Below are 21,728 nucleotides of genomic sequence, written 5' to 3' on the forward strand. Positions count from 1 at the left end.
TGGAATTCATGCATTTAACCACCAGCTAAAATTTCATCTCATTCAACCATTATTATAGTCGTCCCACTAGGTGGCGCTCTAACCATTACTGACAAATGGCATAACAAACATTTCCGAGCTCGAGTCTCATCACGCCTGCGACCTTTGGGAGAGATTGGACATTGTGTTTTGAGCGACAGCAGGTTACTGCTTTTGGCGAGTGATTGAAACTCCACGTGCCGCCATGACCACCCCGTTTCCCTGAACGTAAAAAGCTTCGCAATTTAACATCACAAAGGTCTTTAGATTCCACACACAGGAGATCGCGTAAATCTAATGAAATCCCTTGGAGGTTCGTCAAGTATGAGGCCTGAAACAGGGGAAAATGTCGCCAAATTTACACATTAATTTTAAAATGGCTGACTTCCTGTTGGATTTGGGATATTGCTCCAAGAGACTTTTTTGTACATCTTGATATCTCCAATAAGCTTGCCAGGTTTCAAACTCATACATAAAACACAGACAGGGCTGTTGTTTTGAAATTTGTAGGGGGCGCTGTGAGCCATTTTGCGCTCTTCAAGGAAATGAACATATAAAAAGAAATCCCTCATCACATTAGAGGTGTGCGCAAATTTCAAGACTTTTTAAACTTTTCAAGCCCCTCAAAAGCCACTTCATCTTTCATGGTGAACTGCGCTGCCACCAGGGTGCGCCGTTCAGTTTATAGTCACAATTTTCTCACTGAAGCATCAAGAGGGACTGATGGTGATATCACCGCTTTTGAGGTGGCCACGATGAACCTGTGAAAATCAGTACAACAAAATGAAAGACATGAACATTTCCTGGTGCCACTAGTGGCGCTCTACGTATTCCTGACAATGGGCATATCAATCTGTTCAGGGCGGGTCTGACATCATCCCTGAAAATCTGTACTGATCAGATTGGATTTCATTGATTACACTAATTTGTTTCTTCATGGCGAGACCTCAATGTTCGCCATGCTGCTGGGGTCACACCCTTCAGCGAAACTCACAGTTTTCTCTGTAACCCAAGACCAACTCCTTAAGGCTTTCCTGGAGAAAATTGAGGCTGCAGATGTCACCCATTACAATACTGTACCCCAAAGTGTAAAACATGACATTTCCTGTTCCCACTAGGTGGCGCTGTCCCTGGTGTCAAATATGGCAGTTGAAATATGTTCAGGGGTGGAGCCTTATCATATGTGTCCACTTTGGTCAAGGTCGGACAATGTATGACAGAACGAGAGGCAATAAGATTTTCATGGCGATCATCGAAATTCGCCGTGGCGCCACGGCCTCACAGTAACCCGAAAACTCAAAAGCTCCGCAATTTAACATGGCCCAGGGGTGTAGTTGACACTGACCAAATATGAAGCTTGTACGATGAAATTCCAATGAGGAGTTCGCAAAAGTTCGAGGCATGGAAATGGCAAAATTAGAGCCAAAATGTCACCTTCACTTCCAAATGGCGGACTTCCTGTTGGGTTTAGGACATGGCCATAATAGACTTTTATGTGCGTCTCCGAACGTTAGATATGTGTTCCGAGTTTTATACATGTAGGTCATACCCATCTCGGGGGCTCGCGTTTCTCATTTTTCTAGGTGGCGCTACTGAGCCAATTTTCCCTGGACATGTCTACAGACATTAAAATACGTAAATTTTCACCAGACCTGACGCGTGTGCAAAATTTCATGAGTTTTCGAGCATGTTTAGGCCCTCAAAAGGCCGATTCATTTGCCGAAATAATAATAATAATAATAATAATAATAATAATAATAATAATAATAATAATAAGAAACAGAGCAGATACAATAGGGCCTTCGCACTTTTGTGCTCGGGCCCTAATAATAATAATAATAATAATAATAATAATAATAAGAAACAGAGCAGATACAATAGGGCCTTCGCACTTTTGTGCTCGGGCCCTAATAATAATAATAATAAGAAACAGAGCAGATACAATAGGGCCTTCGCACTTTTGTGCTCGGGCCCTAATAATAATAATAATAATAAGAAACGGAGCAGATACAATAGGCCTTCGCACTCTCGGTGCTCGGGCCCTAATAAGAAACAGAGCAGATACAATAGGGCCTTCGCACTCTCGGTGCTCGGGCCCTAATAATAATAAGAAACGGAGCAGATACAATAGGGCCTTCGCACAGTCAGTGCTCGGGCCCTAATAAGATGAAGAAGAAGAAGAAGAAGAAGAAACGGAGCAGATACAATAGGGCCTTCGCACTCGAAGTGCTCGGGCCCTAATAAGAAACGGAGCAGATACAATAGGGCCTTCGCACTCTCAGTGCTCGGGCCCTAATAATAATAAACGGAGCAGATACAATAGGGCCTTCGCACTCTCAGTGCTCGGGCCCTAATGATTACATAATGTTAAGTACCTCCCCCAAATGAGGGAGGTAATAAATTAATTAAAAAACATTCACATCAAATGCAATCCTGTTTTCATCATTCTGAAAAATGAGAAAAGACTATCTAGGTTACATCTGTACGTAGACTTAGGTTATGCTGTGTCACTACTGCATTATAATGCTGCTAATGTCATTGATGTCAAACTTTCAAATGAGTAAGTTTGATATCAATGACAATAGCTTAATAGCAATAGCAATATTAAAGAATAATATTGCTCGAGGAAAGCATGTATAATGTAAACAGTACAGGTCCTAGCACATAACCCTGTGGAATGGCATGACTAAGTGTTGTGTGAAGAGGACTTCCCATTTACATACACAAACTGCAATCTATCAGATAGATACGATTCCAACTACTGGAGCGCAGTACCTTTAATCTAAGCCATAATCTTAAGCCATATTTAAAACTGAAGCATTAATTAATGATAATTGTAACCCTACTTACGGTTGAAGAACAATGACCAAACTCTCACTAGGCCAGTATCAGAGAATCTAGGATCGGCAGGAGCCCAAGGTATAAACATCAATAATGAAGAACCACACCAGAGTAAACAGTGCACAAAATGTTATATCTGACACACAGCAGCTGCAAATAAATGTACTTAATACAATAAAAAAAAATACAAAATATTTCCCCTAAAATAACAAACTAAATTAAAGTGCGCGCATACAGCTTGTCTCTGAGTCAAATTTAGGAAAGGATGTCTGATAACCAGTGATGGGAATAACGGCGTTACAAGTAACGGCGTTACTAACGGCGTTACTTTTTCAGTAACGAGTAATCTAACTAATTACTATTCCTATCGTTACAACGCCGTTACAGTTACTAACAAGGAAACGCGGTCCGTTACTATTTTTCAACAAACAGACGGTTAAAGCTGTGTTCAGCTTACCGCATCTTATATCAGCTGCAGGAAGTAGCTGTAAGTAATCTGGACGCTACAGCTTTAAGCAGCTGCGCGCTCCCGCGGACGGTAATCACGATCACTGTCTAGCACAACACCTGGAGCTAAGGAGGCAAAACAATCGAGTGCTGCTGTTTGACTGAGGAAGAATAAAGTAGTCGTGGTAAGTCAATCACGTGACCACTTAAAGACAAAACAACAAGGTGCCAGTTTATAAATTGTGTTGATAGGCCACGTAAAACCAGAGTCGTGATAAACAAGATATATGCGACGTTTTTTCCTCAATAGTTTCGCCACGTTAGCGCTAGCAAGCACTCTCTGCTTATGAGCAAAAAAACTAAACAAAACAGGGGAAGTTTTAGGAGTGACGTCGAGAGAGAGAGCAGAAAAAGAGAGAGAGCGAGTTTTGAGATGTGAGATTTGTGACGTTTAGCGTGTTTGGAGTGTGTAGTTAATGTGTTGTCTTGTGTAGTTAGTGTGTAGTGTTGTGGATACTTTTGTGTTGTGTGTCAGAACAATGAGGCGACTGCTGTCTCCAGGTAGAAACAGCAGTGATACACCTGCTGCTGTCAGACCTGCAGGTATCAGGCTGTGATGTTCTCCTTTATAGTGGACAGAAATCATTTTTTTGGAGTGGCACAAATAATTTGTGTGGCATCTTATTGAAGAACAGCTGATTGTTCTGTAAATAGTTTGAAATGGTTATTTAAAAAAATAAAGTTAAAAGGTAAATGGATGCAAATAAATTTGTTGTTTGCAAAACTTGTGCATAGGATTTTAAAATTGACAATTAATATTTGCATTTAAAGTTATGAAATATGATTCATTAAAGATGTTTGTGGTTGTTACAGTAAAAATATAACTTTTTCTACTCTGATTTTATGGTTTTTGTCTGATTTTTAGATCAATTCTGGTTATACAGTATGACAAAATGAGAACATAACTGTAAATTCAGGCACGCGAGGTTGTGCTAAAAAGAATGATACCAAACAAGGCAAAGTGAATAGTTTTTAAAGGTAAAATGTGGAGGGAAAATCAAGAGTAGTAAAAAAATGGCCAATTATACCCTGGACCCCAGGGGGTTAAACGTTCTTTGTTTTTTTTTAAAGTAACGCAATAGTTACTTTTCCAAGTAATTAATTACTTTTAGAATATTGTAACTCAGTTACTAACTCAGTTACTTTTTTGAAGAAGTAACTAGTAACTATAATTGAATTACTTTTTCAAAGTAACTTGCCCAACACTGCTGATAACTGATGCATTGTTGGGGCCTTCTGCAGGTATCTGTTTCACCACGCGATGGAAACAAAGCTCGAGCTTCAATAAAACCTCAGCATTCTTATCCATTCTTGGGTTGGCTCGCCATGCAGTTAACTGGAACAGTGGAATTGCTACTCCTCAATGGAGGGTACTGAGTTGCTTCACACTTCAGACTTCTTTGAGCAGTCTTCCATGAATGGGGTCTAAAATACACAATGATGATTCCGAGAAAGACATTATTAACCTTAACTCGCAGTATCAATAGAAGAGAAACAGTCCAAGTACTGAATGATCATCCTATCTGTGGTAGGTCAAGGAGCACCTAATTGTGAAAACAAGGCTTTTCCTCTTCTAATATTTGTATTTACCGGTATATGTATTAAGTTTAAATAAGTAAAATATTTGACTTGCAAACAATTTCTTTGGGAGGTATGCCAAACTATTAATGAACTAAACTGTTTTTCACAGATAAGTAATTGCAGGGTTATTCCAAGTTTACAGATATTGGGCACAAAGTCAAAATACTGTGGCAGAAATTTGCAGGCTGACACAGAGAGAAACATTTTTAAGTTTTTACAAAGATACAAACAGACTGTGTCCATGTGACCCAATGCCAAACCACTGAACATCCTAAATGTTTAAACAGCACCAATCCAGTGCAATAAATGACATGACATTGAAATGAAATGACATTAAAACCCTTTGTCTCATGTGCTGTGTGTTTTGTTTTCAGCTCTCAGGGTGTTCTTGTTGTTGTATGTGAATCAGTTAAAGTTAGTGAAATGGAAACCATGAAATTAACCCTTTCACGCATAGTGGTCACTAAAGTGGACAGCTATTCAAAAACTGTTTTCTTGTGTTTGTGTCATAGTTGCACATAAACACAACACACAGCGTATATTATTTATTCGTTTGTCAAATTCATAAGTCAAAGCGTATGTTATCTACCTAAGTGGACATGTAAAAAACTCTTTGAAAAGTACATGTTTAAAAAAAATTAAGTTCAAAAATCTTTTTTTCATGTCTAAAGATAAATAAAAATACTTAAGAAAAAAATTGAGGTTGTCATAATTCATGCATGAAAGCGTTAAATTTATCTTTTAATTTATGCATTTGTTTTAGATTAAACTGGTTGCAATTGTGTCATCAGTGGGCCTGAATATGTGGCTGTGTGATGGCCAGTTGATGCACTCTTAGAATTAAATGTAAGAACTTTTCCAGGAACCCTGGTGAGGTAAAACAGGTGGAAAAAAAATTTGTCACCTTACCACAGAGGTGTAGTGCAGCCAGAAGGCAATGGAGTATTGCTCCGCCACTTCTTATTTCTGAGGAAATAAAATAGTCAATTAACTCAATTGGTTAGATTTATTCCACACCCATGCTCATGGAATTTTTGGGGTGGTCTACTAATATTGCACTAATATATATATTACAAGAATGCAGTTAGCTTGTAATTTCAGTAATTACCTCCCAAGAACAGCAAATATCAGCGGCACAAAAACAAGGACACCAAGTGAGGGAGTGTGAGGGAGCGAGCAGTGTCCTGACAAATATAATCAAGTGGAAGCACATCAGTTACATAAACGCATATATTACTCTGTGAAAAGTGCCAGAATTCAAAATTCACCAGAGAGAGAAAAGTACAATAAATAATTTCTTGAGGCTATATACACTACCAGTCAAAAGTGTGGACACACCTTCTCATTTAATGGTTTTCTTTATTTTCGTGACTATTTACATTGTAGATTCTCACTGAACACATCAAAACTATGAAGGAACATGTTAAAGTGAATTGTTAAATGTTGTCATTTTTATGCTTACCATCTCTACATTGTTTTAACTCTGTGATGAAAGGAATTCCTTTGTCTCTGACTGGCTGGAGAGGCTTTTATTGCAAATACATCCTATCTGGAAGATCTGTTTCTTGTGATGTTGCTTCCTGCTTTTATGATCCTTTTGGTCAGCAGGAGCACACACACATTCTCACATAACACACACACACACACACACACACACACATATACATACAGTGCCTTGTCTTAGAACCATTTGGAGGGTTTTATGGTGGGCGTTGTTTTGCTGTGATGTGTATTGTGTGAACTGTTTTCCCAATAAAAGGCAGCAAGTGGAGGCCGTCGTTGGAGTCATTTGTAATGAGATTCGAAGTGCGTTTCTGAGATACCGACGAGGCCTCCCTTGCAAGTAAATCGCTCGATCGCTGACTGTCTTGTTTTCTTCACAATGAATAAGTCTGTAAACCAGCGGGGCTTGTGGAAACACAGACCCAACAGAACACATGTGGAATTATGTTGTAAACAAAAAAGTGTGAAATTACTCAAAAAAGTTTTATATTTTAGATTCTTCAAAATAGCCACCCCTTTGCTTTGATTACTGCTTTGCGCACTGTTGCCATTCTCTCGATGAGCTTCATGAGGTCGTCATGTGAAATGGTTTTCCAAAAGTCTTGAAGGAGTTCCCAGAGATGCTCAGCACTTGTTGGCCCTTTTGCCTTCACTGAGCGGTCTATGTCATCCCAAAATATCTTGATTGGGTTTAGGTCAGATGACTGTGGAGGCCAGGACATCTGGCACAGCACTCCATCACTCTCCTTCTTGGTAAATTAGCCTTTACACAGCCTCGAGATGTGTTTGGGGTCATTGTCCTGTTAAAAAAATAAATGATGGTTTAACTAAATGCCAACTGGATGGGATGGCATGTTGCTGCAGGATGCTGTGGTAGCCATGTTGGTTCAGTTTGGAATGAATCCCCAAAGCCCCCTCACACCATTACACCTCCTCCTACATGCTTCATGGTGGGAACCATGCATGTAGAGACCATCCATTCACCTTTTCTACATCGCACAAAGACACAGCAGGTGGAACCAAAGATCTCAAATTTGGACTCATCTAAACCAAAGCATCTCATTGTCCATTCCCTTTTGTTTCTTGGCCCAAACAAATCTCTTCTGCTTGTTTATTTTCCTTAGTCGTGGTTTCTTAGCAGCTACTTGACCATAAACGTCTGATTTGCACAGTGTCTTCTGAACAGTTGATGTAATGGTATGTCGCTACTGTGGAACTCTGTGTGCCATTTATCTGGGCTCTAATCTGAGGTGCTGTTAACCTGCAATTTCTGAGGCTAGTGATTAATATTTCCTCAGCAGCAGAGGTGACTCTTGGTCTTCCTTTCCTCTGGCGGTTCGCATGTCCGCCTCATGCCAGCAACTTTCCAAGTCTTTAATGGATGTGTAATGTTTTATCATTAATAGTGAAAAAAGTATATTTCAGTAAAGCTTTGGAAAAATGAGAAGGATGAGACATTTTAAATAACACACATTTAAATGATCTTTTGGATCTGGTTCTGGGTCGACCTACTGAGACTGATTTATATGTTTCAGTGGAAAATGTGTCAAGGCTGAGACTTTGAATGCTGAGCCATTCCAAATATTGTTTCACACAACAAATAAGTGAATCTCAGTCTGTGAACACATTTTAACATGAAGTGTTCAGATCACATACGTTCTGTAGCTGCATTTGAATCGTTACTATAACCCATTTTAGTTCAGTATGGCTGGTGTGATAACACTGCAAGATGGTTTGTATTAACAAATTACTTTCAAGAATAAGCAGTCAATCAAAAAAAATAAAAAATAAAAAAATAATAAAAAAATAAAAAAATAATTGGCAACAGGTAGACTCTTTAACAGAACAGACCTTGCCGCCATCTGGAGGATGTTATGTAACATAGTCCAAAAAATGGTAGAGGGTACAACAGATTATGTACATATAATGGAGGAGTAGGTGGCGACCAAATCACAGCAACAAGACAACTGAATGTTGTATATCCTTTCATCAACTGTACACAAATATGACCTCTAGTGAGCTGGAAATGAAAATGTAGTTTTTATAACACTTTTAACACACTATCACAGTCAGCAGAAGCAGACTGAGTGGAGTTTGAAAAGTGGACCCAAACGCAGACACTTGGAAAAAAACCCTGTAATTTAACAAAAGGTGAGCCGTTTACTGAAGGCTGATTCCCCAAACTGGACATGAGTAACATGAATACCTGAGACATGAAACCTGGAAACATGGCGCGAAACACAACAGACGACCTGACGAAGAATGAATGAAAACTCACAGACTATATACAGACAGAAGCTGTAGGAGAAGCCGAGGAAACAGCTAATACAAATGAACATGACACCAGGGGAAGCATAACTTAATACATTGAACCTTGAACATGAGAGTGTCACAATAAAAAAGGAAGCACGCAGACTTAGACACACGGACTTGACATGGTGATAGTTAAGGAGAGGATGAGAGAGGAAGCAAGGGAACATGGACAGACAGAGGAGACATGGAATGAATACAAGCAAGGGGGGACATGGGAACAGAAAAGGGAGACATGCACATAAACACAAAAACAGAGATGGACACAGAGGAAAGAGACACAAGGGGGAACCAAATGGACAAGGGGATTACACATGACAATCAGGGGAGATCACGGGAGACAAAGACATCCCTGAAACACACAAAGGGTGAGGGAGGCTAAAACACAGGGGACTTGACAGACTTGCACACTGAAGACACCATGACACCATAGCCAACATAGTGGGGAAGACACAGACCTGGGACGAAGCTAGACAGACGAAAACTAATTAGGGAAACAGAACTCACTATCAACAGAACTAAATGAAGCCTAAACTATACAAACAGGCAAAATGGGTCAGAAGGCCACCTGGGGCCACCTGGGGCCGACCGCTGGGCCAGTGGGGGCAGAGCAGGCGTGGCTGAAGACTTTCCGGCGGCTTGGCAGACTAGGCAGACATGGCAGGCGCTGGGTCTGGCATTGCAGTGACAGGACCAGATGAGGCAGGACCAGACGACGTGACAACGCGTGTGGGAGATGGAGCTGGACCAGATGGTGGTCCAGCCAGATGGTGGTAGATGGTGGTAGATGGTGGAAGCCGCAGGTGGTGGAGCTGCAGGCGGTGGCTGGACGGGCTCTCCAGAGCTGCCAGCGGACAAGAGGAAGTGCTGGACAGCCTCTCCTGAGCCCCCAGCTGCTGAGAAGGGATGCTGGACAGGCTCATCCGAGCCTCCAGTTGGTGTAGCAGGATGTTCAACAGGCTCATCCGAGCCTCCAGCTGGCGTAGCAAGATGTTGGACAGGTTTGGCTGAGCCTCCCAGCTGAGACATGAATGGGTGCAGGCACCTGCCGAACACTAGCCACCCCCACCCAAAAGATTGGTACGGGTGCAGAGCTCAGCTGTGCCCTTGCTGGCCTCACCCTAGGAACCGGCGTGGGTGCAGGAGCCTAAGGAGTAGGAACGGGTACAGAAGAAGGATGGGTTGAAGCTACCCTGACCCTGGGAGCTGGGACTGGCACAAGTACTGGCTGGACGCCCGCTGTTTCCACCCAGAAATCAGACACGGGTGTGAGGACCAGCGCTGCCTCAGCTGCCCTGGGAACAGGAGTAGCGACCAGAAACATATTTCTTTGAGGCACTGACAGGGGAGTGATGCCAGAAATCTTTCATTTTGAGTGTGAGACACTGTCCATGTTTTCCTTAGTTGCTCTTTCAGGAGAGCTAAACACAGTTCTTTCAGTCTCAAAGCATGACTCGGACAGAGTTTCAGTCTTGGAAGGGGGCAGAAAAACGGTCTTAATATCATTGTCCAGGGAAACTACTTAAAAGTTCATAATCAGTTTCAGCCACACAAGACCTAGCCACAGCATGGAAACATTCTCTAAAAGTCTATAACTCAGTCTGAGAAACTGTTATAGTAGGCTCAGTGTTACGGTTTGCGGGGCAAGCCGTGTGTAAATATTAAAGGACCCAAGATGCAGGCAGCTTCTATAGTGAGCGAGCTTTATTAATATGAAAGGAGAAACAAACAGGAAAGTGGTGGGCATAAACCAAAACCTAAGAATTACCTAAACTGGGAAAAGCTAAGCAAAAACAAACCTGAAACCACAAAACAGAGATGCAGGGAGATGCAGAAAGATACGGGGAAACCACACAGGATGACAGAAGGAGATACACAGACGAACCAGCAACAGGCAGGAGAACACACAGGGCTTAAATACTCACAGGGGTAATCATGGGATGGGAGACAGGAGGGAGACACGGACACAACGAGACAAGGGGAAGTGAAACTAGAAACACAGACCTTCAAAATAAAACAGGAAACACACCGACTGAACTCTACACATGCACACTTAACACGGACTGGGGAGACAACCCAAAATAAACAAAACCACAGAATATTAATAAATTTAAACATAAACATGGAGTCCACAGAATCTGGACGACAGACACTCAGTGACTAGACTTGCAGACAACTGCTGGGCACCAGCTGTGCTCACCTGAAGTGTTATGAAGCTCTTTAAACTACAAGTCACATTTAAAAATAAATTCATTTACTTTATTCTATGTACTTGAATTACTTTGTCTACCTCACACCAATAGCCAATTTAGAATCACCAATTAATCTAGCATATTTGACCTAGAATGTCTTTAGTATGTGGTAGGAAACACCTGTTCTCCTCTACAATGTATTCCAAAGAAGCACAGGGAGAACATGAAGATTAAAAAAAATACCTCCAAAATGTCACCTCGGTGAAAAAATAAGAGAATGATATCAAGTAAAACCTCTCAGTGTGTAGTATATGATAATGATTTTTTTTTAGAAGACTAGAGATGTTGTGTCTGGAAACTGATCAAATGTCTGTTTCAGTTATGCATTAGGAGACTTTGTCTCCTAATGCTCTCATGACCAATGGGACCGCTTTTTTTTTTTACTTGCTACATCTGCCCCAGTTGTTTCTTCAGTCCCTGGTACTCTTTTGTGCTCCTTCTTTTTGATGTTGCTCTCCACTGGGATTGCCACATCTATCATATCTGCAGTCTTCTTGTCAACCATCACAATGTGGTTGGTTGGCCAGCAGCTACTTGTCTTCCTGGAACTTGATGTCCCACAGGACCTTAGCCCCTCAACTATCTTTGTAGCTGTCTTCCATTGGAGCTTGGCACAAATGCTCAACTACATTATCCCAGCCACTTGGTTGTACCTCTCAATGTATCTCAATGTCTCAGCTTGCATCTCACACCCTTCTACTGTGTGTTGGATAGTCTCCGGGGCACCGTTGTACAGTCTGCAACATGGTCCTGTTCCCAAGTTCCAATAGGAGACACTACCGAAGATGGTTAAAAACTGGACAAGGAGCAGGAGACCAAAGATATGGTAAGCCTAGCAGATAACAACATCACAAAGGAGGAGGATGAGAACATACAGAAGTACAAGGGGCCAAATGAACACACACACATATTGATAGACAAAGGGTGAATCAGAGTGGAATCCTACATATTCTATATGTCTCTTCCCATTGCTTTTCTTAGTTTTGATATTACTATCATTTTTTTTTCCACAAAAAAACAAAACAAAAAACAAACAAACAGCAAATCCTGAATGATAGATTTTTTTTTATGTTACTTTTATTTAATATCCATTGGTATGGCTCAGCAGTAGAGAAGGTTTGGTACCTTTCACCCACTGAAAACATTTGTTAAGATGTGAAAGCAACAGTTTGATGCAATATCAAGTAAGAATCAGGAACACAGCATTTGGTGACATGAGTTTGCTGTCAGGGTTTTGTTAAAAGAAACCAGTAGCTGGGCTTCTGCTTGCCTGAATGCTGTCATTGCATCCTGTTTTCACTTACATTTCGCACAGACTTATTTATTTATAGTCTAAATAGTAGTAACGATTAATCCAACAGCAAAATGAAATATGTATAATCTGTAAACTGGACAGCGTCAGGTTCAGTGTCACAGGTGTTCAGTATTGCTTTGGTCTAGTTAAGTCCGTTAGTGGTTTCCTGTCTGAGATGATCGGGGGGGACCTCCACACTTCGTGCTCGGTACGGGGACTGCTATTCTGGTTCGCGTTAGTAGACTGGTGCGCCACTCTTTGACTAGCGGTTGCGTAGCTTACGTGAATGTTTTGTCGTAGCAGAGGCCCAGGTAAAAGGAAGTGGTCCCCCGTGGACGAGTAGCTACTAAATCGGGACGAGAGTAAATGGCACTTAAAATATTCAGCGAATGAGTTTAAGCTAATCGAGGTGATCATCAGAAAAGCATCCAGTGGTGAGTTTATAGTCGAGTTGCTTGATTCTTCTTTGTGAAATACTGCTGTGGTGTTTGGCCTCGCTAGCTGTTAGCTAGCTGGCTGACATGATGATGGTGCATGGTGGCCGCAGTAACCGTACAGATGTTGCACTACATTTAACGCTGTAAATTTCAAGTGAAGACATGGGTCAGATTCGCCTGTAGCTCAGAGTCAATGCCAGGAAAAACACACAGCCAGGCCAGTTACCGCAGCAGCACACAGGCCCAGTCTTTCATTTGTCGTGTGCTAGGCATGCTACGTTCACTTACTGTTTTGGCCGCTGTGAAAAGGTTTTCATTGCAATTTTACAAGTCTCTGCTCAATCGGCAACGGTTTGTACAATGCTAACGGATTCTTAGAGACGTCTGATTCTTTACATCATAGTGTAAGACAGCATTACGTAAATAAGTTGTTTTTTGTAATATGGCACACTTAGCAGTAGCTATCGCTGTACTCTGATAGCAGTTTTCAGGCCAGGGACCTTAAAGTTCTCGCTTTCTTCTAGTACATTTTTTAAACCACCAGTATTCAAATGTTTACTCTAATTTAATGTCGAGTCCGTGTGCATCAGCTCGACTGGTTGTCTGAAGGTGTTCGGTGGAAATGTGACATTTAGCTGCTAACTAGCCAGCCAACACACATTGTGCTCTTTGCCACTTGCTGACAACTGGAGAAATGCCAGAGTTCGGCCTTGGATTTAACGTAATATAGAACCTGGGAGGTGGACTTTAATTTGATCAAATATTGATAAAACTGGGACAGCATGGCGGTTAGCACTGTTGCTCATAACAAGAGAGTCCTGGTTCAAATTCACCATCTGGCCTTACTGTGTAGAGTCTGCGTGGGCTCTCCTCCCACCGTCCAAAGACTTGCAGTTAGTGGGGTTGGGTTAACTGGTGATTTTAAATTGCCCATAGCTGTGATTGGCGACATGTTCAGCCACCTCTTGCCCTAAGGCAGCTGGGATGGGCACCAGCCCACCGCAACCCTGAAGTGGATAATCAGAAGAAAAAGATGTTTTGCGATTTACCACCACCTTTTCAACAGGAAATTATATTTTTAATATATATTCTATTTTTTGGCTGCAAAAAGAGATTGTCACGCACACCAAAGTGCTACTAAAACTTCCCATAAGATACAGTCAGTCTGCGAAATCTGTTAATCATGCATGTGTGACAAAGACTCAGACTGATGGCAACATGTTGGCAGTCTGTTTCCTTTGGTAACTTAGACAGCAATTATTTGCTTTAACAATCTCTCTCTGCGAATGACTGCTGTCAGTCTAATTTAGAAAAATTGCCTCTTATCAGGCAACCTGTGCAATTGCCTTGTTCAGAAGTGGTTGTGAGTGGGCCACACCCACTGATATATTTTTTTTTTACATTTTTATTATTAATTTTTCATTTTTGTGCAGGTTAACACGTTAACTTTCTCAATTTTGTGATCCAAACAGTTAGCACTATGCGCCTGTGTGTTTGCATCTGTGTGGCCATCTTTGAGGTGGACTTTGTCCCATGATAAGCCACACAGAGGTCCACAGTTGGTTTATAAATGCTACCGAATTTGAGCTGCTTCCTTCTTTCTTTCTTTCTTTCTTTCTTTCTTTTCTTTTTTTTTTTTTTTTTACCTGCATTTGACATCTTGTATATGAAATGTTGAGGCTTCCAGCATTTGAGTTACCAGTGTGGTCTGCTTTAATTTGAAACACTTACTAGATTTGTGTATGTGAAAGACCTCACCTCAGACCTGTTATATCAGGTTGTAATCTTTTAAATTGCAAGCAAATGTGAACTGCTTCATTTACAGCAAGAAATGCTTGCTGCACCAAGCAGACTGCTGGGAATGGTTATAGCTGCCAGGGCTGAACAGCCTTCAGGCAAGCGTCAGGTGGTCTGGTGACGATTTCATGTTTAAGATGTGTTGAAAAGTAGTTGATCGATGGATCAGAATAAATGATTCTCATTTATAGATTATGTGAATCTTAATGACTGAGCTATGTTTGAAATACATGGTGATAACAATGTTTTAATTTCTCAGGTCTGTTTTGAGCCAAATGTGGGGAAGCATTAGGAGCTGAAGATATATTTATGATGAAGCCCAGATTAACATTTGTCTGCCTAGCCCACGTGTCTCTTTTATCAGTAAGTATTTATTTATGTTTGCATTTTCCAACATATTGTTAGCCATTCTGAAGTCTTAAATTTAACTGCTTTATACCTGAAAACACCCTAATGTTATGTCTGTCATTTGCAGCACCCTAACAAATATTTTCATGTCCATTGCCAGTGAACTGTTGAAAGAAGAGGATGATGAAATGAGATAAAGTGGACGACTGGAGGAGCCTAGCCCCCTCACCTCCACCAGTTTGAAGCATGGCTGGCCTACAGCTTGTTACCCCTGCCACCTCACCCATGGGCCTTTCTTTGGTCTTCCATGGCAGCAGGAGGCTATTCATGATAACATTTATACACCTAGAAATATCAGGCAAGAAGGCTACAATTCATGAGCATTTGAGTGGTCATTTATTACTGCTGATTTTCTGTGTGTCTTATTATTATCTTTGTTTTAACTGATAAGACTAAATAATAAAATAATAATGGCTCTAGTACAGTCAACTCTATCTTTGGTCATTATTCTGTTGTTTTCTGAGCAATGTCCTTAGCACAGGATGAGCATGGAAGGCAAACGACCACATTTGCTGTCAGGAGCAAAGCTCAGCTGTTCTGAAGATATGCTGGCAGACATCACTGATGTTGTACAAAGCACAAACTTATGCAAATGTGCTCCAAGTATGATACGTCTTTCTACCAGTACAAAAAAACTGAACAAGAAGCATAAGCGGCTAAGCAGGCATTCAATGACCTTAGCAGAGGTATAGCCACAGGACTAGGATAGTTAGCAGGCAGCCACTTAACTGCACAAACCTGTCAATGAAAAGCAATAAAACTAACACCTTTGTTTTGTAATTAACAAGGAAAGTGAAGACTTGGAGGTTTCATTTGAATGTGCCAGATTTTGCCATATAGACTATTTTTTTTTTTATCTGTAAGTAATCCAGTACTGTGAATGTGAAATGTGAAACTGCCTCCACAGGTTGAACTTCTTGAAGCAGCTCTTGAACGCAATACCATCGTCTGCTTGAATACTGGCTCAGGGAAGACCTTCATTGCAGTACTTCTAACAAAAGAGCTCTCCCACCAAATACGTGGACCTTACCAAGAAAACGCGAAGAGGACTGTTTTTCTAGTGAACACAGGTACCTGTGCCAGAAATGTATTCAGCTGGTGTGACATTGTGCTTGATTTTTGTCTGTGCGCCGTTCTGTATCTCTGCTCTGTGTCCACAGCTTCTTCTGTAGTTCAGCAAGCAGCTGCAGTCAGGACTCACTCTGACCTCAGTGTGGGAGAGTATACAGATCTGGAGGAGACCTTAGCGTGGACTGACCAACGGTGGAGTCGAGAGATAATAGAAAATCAGGTGTGCTTAAGCTGATGCTAGTTGCATGCTGGGATGCTCTTACAAGTTTGTCTTCCTTTACACACAGACTTGGAGAGTAAAACAAACTGTATGAAGGGCGATACTGGTTAGATATAATATGTCTGATTGTTGATCTTTTTGTTTTTTCACCCTTGTAACATATTTATACAAACTAATTGTGTTAGCTCCTTTCAGTGTACTCCCTTTGAATGTACACAATATAAAACTGGGTCCCATCTAAACACAGATGGAACTTAAACTTTGGTCATTATTGTTCCTGAATGTCATCACATTCACATAATAAGCCAACAGCATCCAGTTAAGCGAATATTGTCTGATGCCAATGTTTGAAGCACAATTACTCTGTGTCATGATAAAAATAATATCTGTAGTTGGATTTCTTTTTCATACCTTTAAACACTGACTTAACTGGCATGGTAAGCCCAGCACTCTGTTTCCCTTCATACTGCAGGCGGACTCTAAATCCCCAGTGTACTTTCCCCATGTGTGATTTCACTGGGGTCTGCTTGGACAGAGTGATAATTTTGTCATTAGATCGTGAGTGCGAGGGTAATTGCAGACGTTTTTTTGTTTTTTGGTGACACTTCAGATTTGGCTGTGGACAATTTACATTACCTGATAGATAGATAGATATGTACTCACTGTTGGTAGTAATCTCTTCTGTTGTCCTTGTCAACTTTCTGTAAGGTGCTGGTCATGACTTGCCACATATTCCTTCATGTTCTGAAGAATAAAATCTTACCATTGTCGAAAATCAACTTGGTGGTGTTTGATGACTGCCACCTGGCCATCACAGACCACCCTTACTGTCAGATAATGAAGGTGAGATTGTAGTCTTTGAGGAAATGGGATTACGTTTATTGTAATAGTGGCAGAGAATCATGCAGAATCATTGTGAATGAGCTGGCTGTCCTCTGTGTGTACAGCTGTTTGAGGGCTGCTCCTGCACTCCTCGTATCTCGGTCTCACAGCTTCCATTCGAATGGAAAGTGTGACCCATCAGAACTGGAGCAGAAGATTCAGAATCTGGAAAGAATCCTTAAGAGCAATGCTGAAACTGCCACCGATCTTGTGGTCCTGGACAGGTAAGTGTTATAACTGCGTGCATTTGACACTTTCCTCGACTTGAGGCCCTTTCACATAGCATGCGCTGTGGTGGGCATGAGGTTCAGCAAAAATTTGCTTTAACTGGCCACTAGCAGGTTTATACTGCTGTGTGTCTGGTTTTTTTTGTTTTTGTTTGTTTGTTTGTTTGTTTTAAACAAAAAACTAGGCTTAGGGTTATAATTAGGGATGGGAATCGGATTCTCTACAAGAACTGGTTCCCCGTAGTCCAGTTCCTTGGAATTGTTAGTGCTTCTCGGTTCTTGCGCTCTCGCTACAATCAGCTGATTTCAGTTCACATGTCAGAGGAGGAAAATAGTGGAGTGGTCTATAGCCTCAATATAGACATTACTTTTATTTTATTGCGGCTAAGCCAGCTGCTGCTGGACTTCAACAGGTAACAAACTGATGACCATTCAGCGTTTCTACCCCTACCCTACTACCCCTGTAGCCTTGTGGGATGGCTGTAGCTCAGGTGGTAGAGCAGGTCGCCTACTAACCTGAAGGTTCGTGGTTCGATTCCAGTCTGCATGCCAGTAATGAAAACCAGTAATGGTGGCAGTGAAATGCTCACATACAGTGTCATGTTTTAGATACGCCTCTCAGCCAAGAGAAGTGGTGTTGGACTGCGGTTCCTATGTGGACAAGAGTGGCCTCTCCTCCCGTTTGCAGGCTGAACTCAATGAAGCTCTTCACTTCCTGAATGACTGCAACATATCTGTGGTCAAGGAGGACCGTGATCCCACATTCATCTCCAAACAGGTCAGAGTTCCAAAGGTTTTCTGCCTTTTAAAATGTATTTTTTCTTCATCTGAGTTTTTGTGTCCTACGGTTAATTACTTCATCTTACTGTGGAGGTGGTTTCTGTGCCTCTCACTAACAGCAGAAAAGACCAGCACCATGTTTCTTTGCCACACTTTTTACCCCTCAGCCGTAAAATGTTGCAGTATTGTTATCACCAAGCCGAAACTGATACCATACAAGAAGGCTAAGGGTACCACTGGCTGCTGCCAGTATTGTTGAATTCATCAGTGAGAGAATAATGGTCATCATCTCTGGATAAGGAATAATAATAATGATAGTATCAATATAAGGATTTATAAATGTCAGCAAACTCCTGGGGGGAGGTTGCTAAAAAAGTCATAATGAATGTGAGGAGATGTACATCTGTGATTTCACCATGAATGTGGTATACGTGAAAGGATTTTGTAATTTGCCATGCGTGTTAAGGGGATTTTTACTGGTGGCTTTCCAGCCACGATGCTGGAAAAATGTCCCCAGAAAAGGTTTTAAAATTACAAGTAGAAAGGTGAGCTGCAGAACAGCCTACTCTTTGAACTTGTTGTTCACACTGTGCCCTTCCCGTCCAGGTCCTCAATGACTGCCGGGCCGTACTGCAGGTGCTGGGGCCCTGGTGTGCAGATAAGGCAGCAGGCATAATGGTGCGCGAGCTTCAGAAGTACATCAAACATGAGCAGGAGGAGCTCAGCCGCAAGTTTCTACTCTTCACGGACACTATTCTGCGCAAAGTGCACGCTCTCTGTGAGGAGCACTTCTCCCCCGCCTGCCTGGACCTCAAGTTTGTCACGCCAAAGGTCCTACGGCTGCTTGAGATCCTGCACGAATACAAGCCGTTTGAGCGGCAGCAGTTTGAAAGTGTGGAGTGGTACAACAACCGCAACCAGGACAACTACGTGTCCTGGAGCGACTCTGAGGATGAAGATGAGGATGAAGAGGTGGAAGCCAAAGAGAGGCCTGAAGCTAACTTTCCCTCTCCATTCACCAATATCCTGTGTGGAATCATCTTTGTGGAGAGGCGTTATACAGCTGTTGTCCTCAATCGGTAAGGACTTGAATAATAGCTGCAGTGGAGAGAATGGTGTTATTTTATGTGTCTGTCAGTCAGTGCTGCAGACATCAAAAGGAAACTGGAGTAATACCAGCAGGAGAGAGCACTGACTCGGGGTTAATCTGCCTGTCATAGTCTGTAATTAGTGGACATAAGTCATCATACAAAATTCGTCTGGGTTTTTACAATTTTTTTTTTTAGGTGTGTTTTTAAAGCAGCTGAGTGCAACAGTGAGGCAAAATAAGACACAGTGGCTAGCTTAACTGTCGAAGCTTTGGGATTAAAAAAAAATGGGTGTTTAGAGCCAGTGAGTATCTTAAGGTACCAAAATACACTTTCTGTTCTTACTTTGGTGGCTGAGCGATAGGGGCGCGTGGTGAGCATGAACACACCCTCTAAATCGTCAGTGCAACAGGAGGTGGTGATAAATCATAAAAGTTTGGAAGATGGCGCCTCTTGTTTGACTGACTGCATGTTTTTGTCCTTGGTGAGTTATCACTGACACTCCTTCTGTTCTCCAGTCTTATCAAGGAGGCAGGGAAGCAGGACCCAGAGCTTGCTTATATAAGCAGCAACTTCATCACAGGCCACAGTATTGGCAAGAACCAGGCACGCAACAAGCAAATGGAGGTGGAGTTCAGGAAGCAAGAGGAGGTAACTGAGCTTCTCAGTGGTGTGGCACTCTAGAAATAGTTACACTTTTCATAAAGAGTTATTCTGACCTTGGAACAGGTCCTAAAAATTTATTTGGAGTTATTTAATTGTTTTCTCTAATCCTGTGAGCTAGCACTTGTGGTTTGTGCACAGTGAGCACCATGGCAACAACACTTTCTCTTTCCAGACTATTCTCGATCAGGTGCTTTTCGGAAATGGCCAGATTCTGCACGTTGTGCTCCTGGTCTCCGGGTTCTGCCACTGAATCTGATAAGATAACTACAGAAAGAAATCATGCTGAATATAAAAGAAAACTTGGATTTTGAAAATGAACAGTAGAGAGATATGTGGATACTGTGTTAAATGCTTGGTTGTTTTGTTGTCATCACTTCCTGAACCCTGAACTCAGGACCCTTTTTTCTTCTCTGACAGGTTCTTCGCAAATTCCGGGCTCATGAAACTAACCTTCTGATTGCCACCAGCATCGTTGAGGAAGGCGTAGATATTCCAAAATGTAACTTGGTGGTGCGGTTTGACTTGCCTACGGAGTACAGGTCCTACGTCCAGTCCAAAGGCAGAGCTAGGGCACCCGTCTCCAACTACATCATGCTGGCTGACACTGGGGGACCAAAGCCTTTGAAGAAGATCTCAGTACCTACAAGGCCATAGAAAAAGTAATGTTTCTCTTTATCTGACAAGACTGAGATGCTTAGTCTGTTAATGGATTGTAAGTGTGTTAGACCTGGGATTTGTTGGGAAAGGAACAAAGATGACCTCATTTTCTCTCAAACAGATATTAAGGAATAAGTGCTCCAAGTCAGTGGAGGTGAGTGAGTTTGAAGTGGAACAGGTGATGGATGATGACAACATCCTACCACCGTATGTTCTGCGGTCTGAGGATGGAGGTCCTCGAGTCACCATCAACACGGCCATCGGACACATTAACAGGTGTGCTTTCTGATTTTCAGAATGTGTTTATTTCCAGCTCAAATACTTTATTATTGATCGAGACTGCCAGTTGCTCCAAACAGCCTCTTTCTGTGTGCCACTTTAAATCCATGTGAACTGCTGCCTACATTGTTTCTGCTTGCATGGAGCCAACATATACATTATACTGCTGCTTCTTTTTCTCTCATTCATCGTTTTACATGTCAGTAGAGCTGAAAACAGTACAGCATTCCGAGTCCAGTGTTTGTGAGCAGTGAGAGTGTCAGACACACACACAGTCCTACCACCGCCACATCAGCACTAAGTTTGTAATAAACAGATGGGTGTGTGTGTGTGTCTTTCATTCATGATTCCTGGGTACAAGTGCCCGTGGCAAAAACAGTAAAGCACTTTGAGATGTCAGTAAGAACCAGCAGAGCTCTTAATGTATCAAAATATTGCCATAAATATTTGAAAAGGTCTTTCTGTCCTGGTGTTCAGGTATTGTGCTCGGCTGCCCAGCGACCCATTCACTCACCTAGCACCAAAATGTAAAACCGTAGAGATGGGGATGGATATTTCCAGTCTACACTCTACTTGCCTATAAACTCCCTCTGCGAGTTCCTGTCAAGGTAAGGAAGGCTGTTATATTTTTTAAAATTGCCAGTGTAAACATTTTGACGTGCTTCTGTTACTTATATTCTAAAGAATGATTGATATTTTGACTTGCACCTACTTTATTGATGTGATTGAAATTTTACAGGGTCCAGTGATGAATTGTGCCAGACTGGCAGAGAAAGCGGTTGCACTAGTATGCTGTGAGAAACTCCACAAAATAGGTAAAACCACAATAACAATCTTGCGGACTGATCTTGTTTTTTTGTCTCTATTGCTTCATCTTTTGCCTCTTCCTTCTTAGGTGAACTGGATGATC

General features: G+C 41.8%; 2 long non-coding RNA genes and 1 pseudogene across 2 annotated transcripts; 2 read left to right on the top strand and 1 right to left on the bottom strand.

Moving 5' to 3' along the window:
• Nucleotides 1-4,588: 4,588 nt before the first annotated feature.
• On the bottom strand, nt 4,589-10,723 carry LOC112845515 (uncharacterized). The gene is made up of 4 exons (XR_003218344.1): nt 10,686-10,723; nt 6,056-6,131; nt 5,857-5,913; nt 4,589-4,791 (listed from the first exon to the last, which is right to left on the bottom strand). It is a non-coding gene; the product is annotated as an uncharacterized LOC112845515 (long non-coding RNA).
• Nucleotides 10,724-12,426: 1,703 nt separating this feature from the next.
• On the top strand, nt 12,427-15,061 carry LOC112845516 (uncharacterized). Its single transcript, XR_003218345.1, has 3 exons — nt 12,427-12,740; nt 14,800-14,903; nt 15,049-15,061. It is a non-coding gene; the product is annotated as an uncharacterized LOC112845516 (long non-coding RNA).
• A 773-nt stretch (nt 15,062-15,834) lies between these two features.
• Nucleotides 15,835-21,725, top strand: LOC109198525 (endoribonuclease Dicer-like; annotated as a pseudogene).
• Nucleotides 21,726-21,728: the final 3 nt, after the last annotated feature.

Source organism: Oreochromis niloticus, unplaced genomic scaffold, assembly GCF_001858045.2.
Source record: "Oreochromis niloticus isolate F11D_XX unplaced genomic scaffold, O_niloticus_UMD_NMBU tig00007709_pilon, whole genome shotgun sequence".
In the NCBI taxonomy this organism is placed as follows: domain Eukaryota; kingdom Metazoa; phylum Chordata; class Actinopteri; order Cichliformes; family Cichlidae; genus Oreochromis; species Oreochromis niloticus.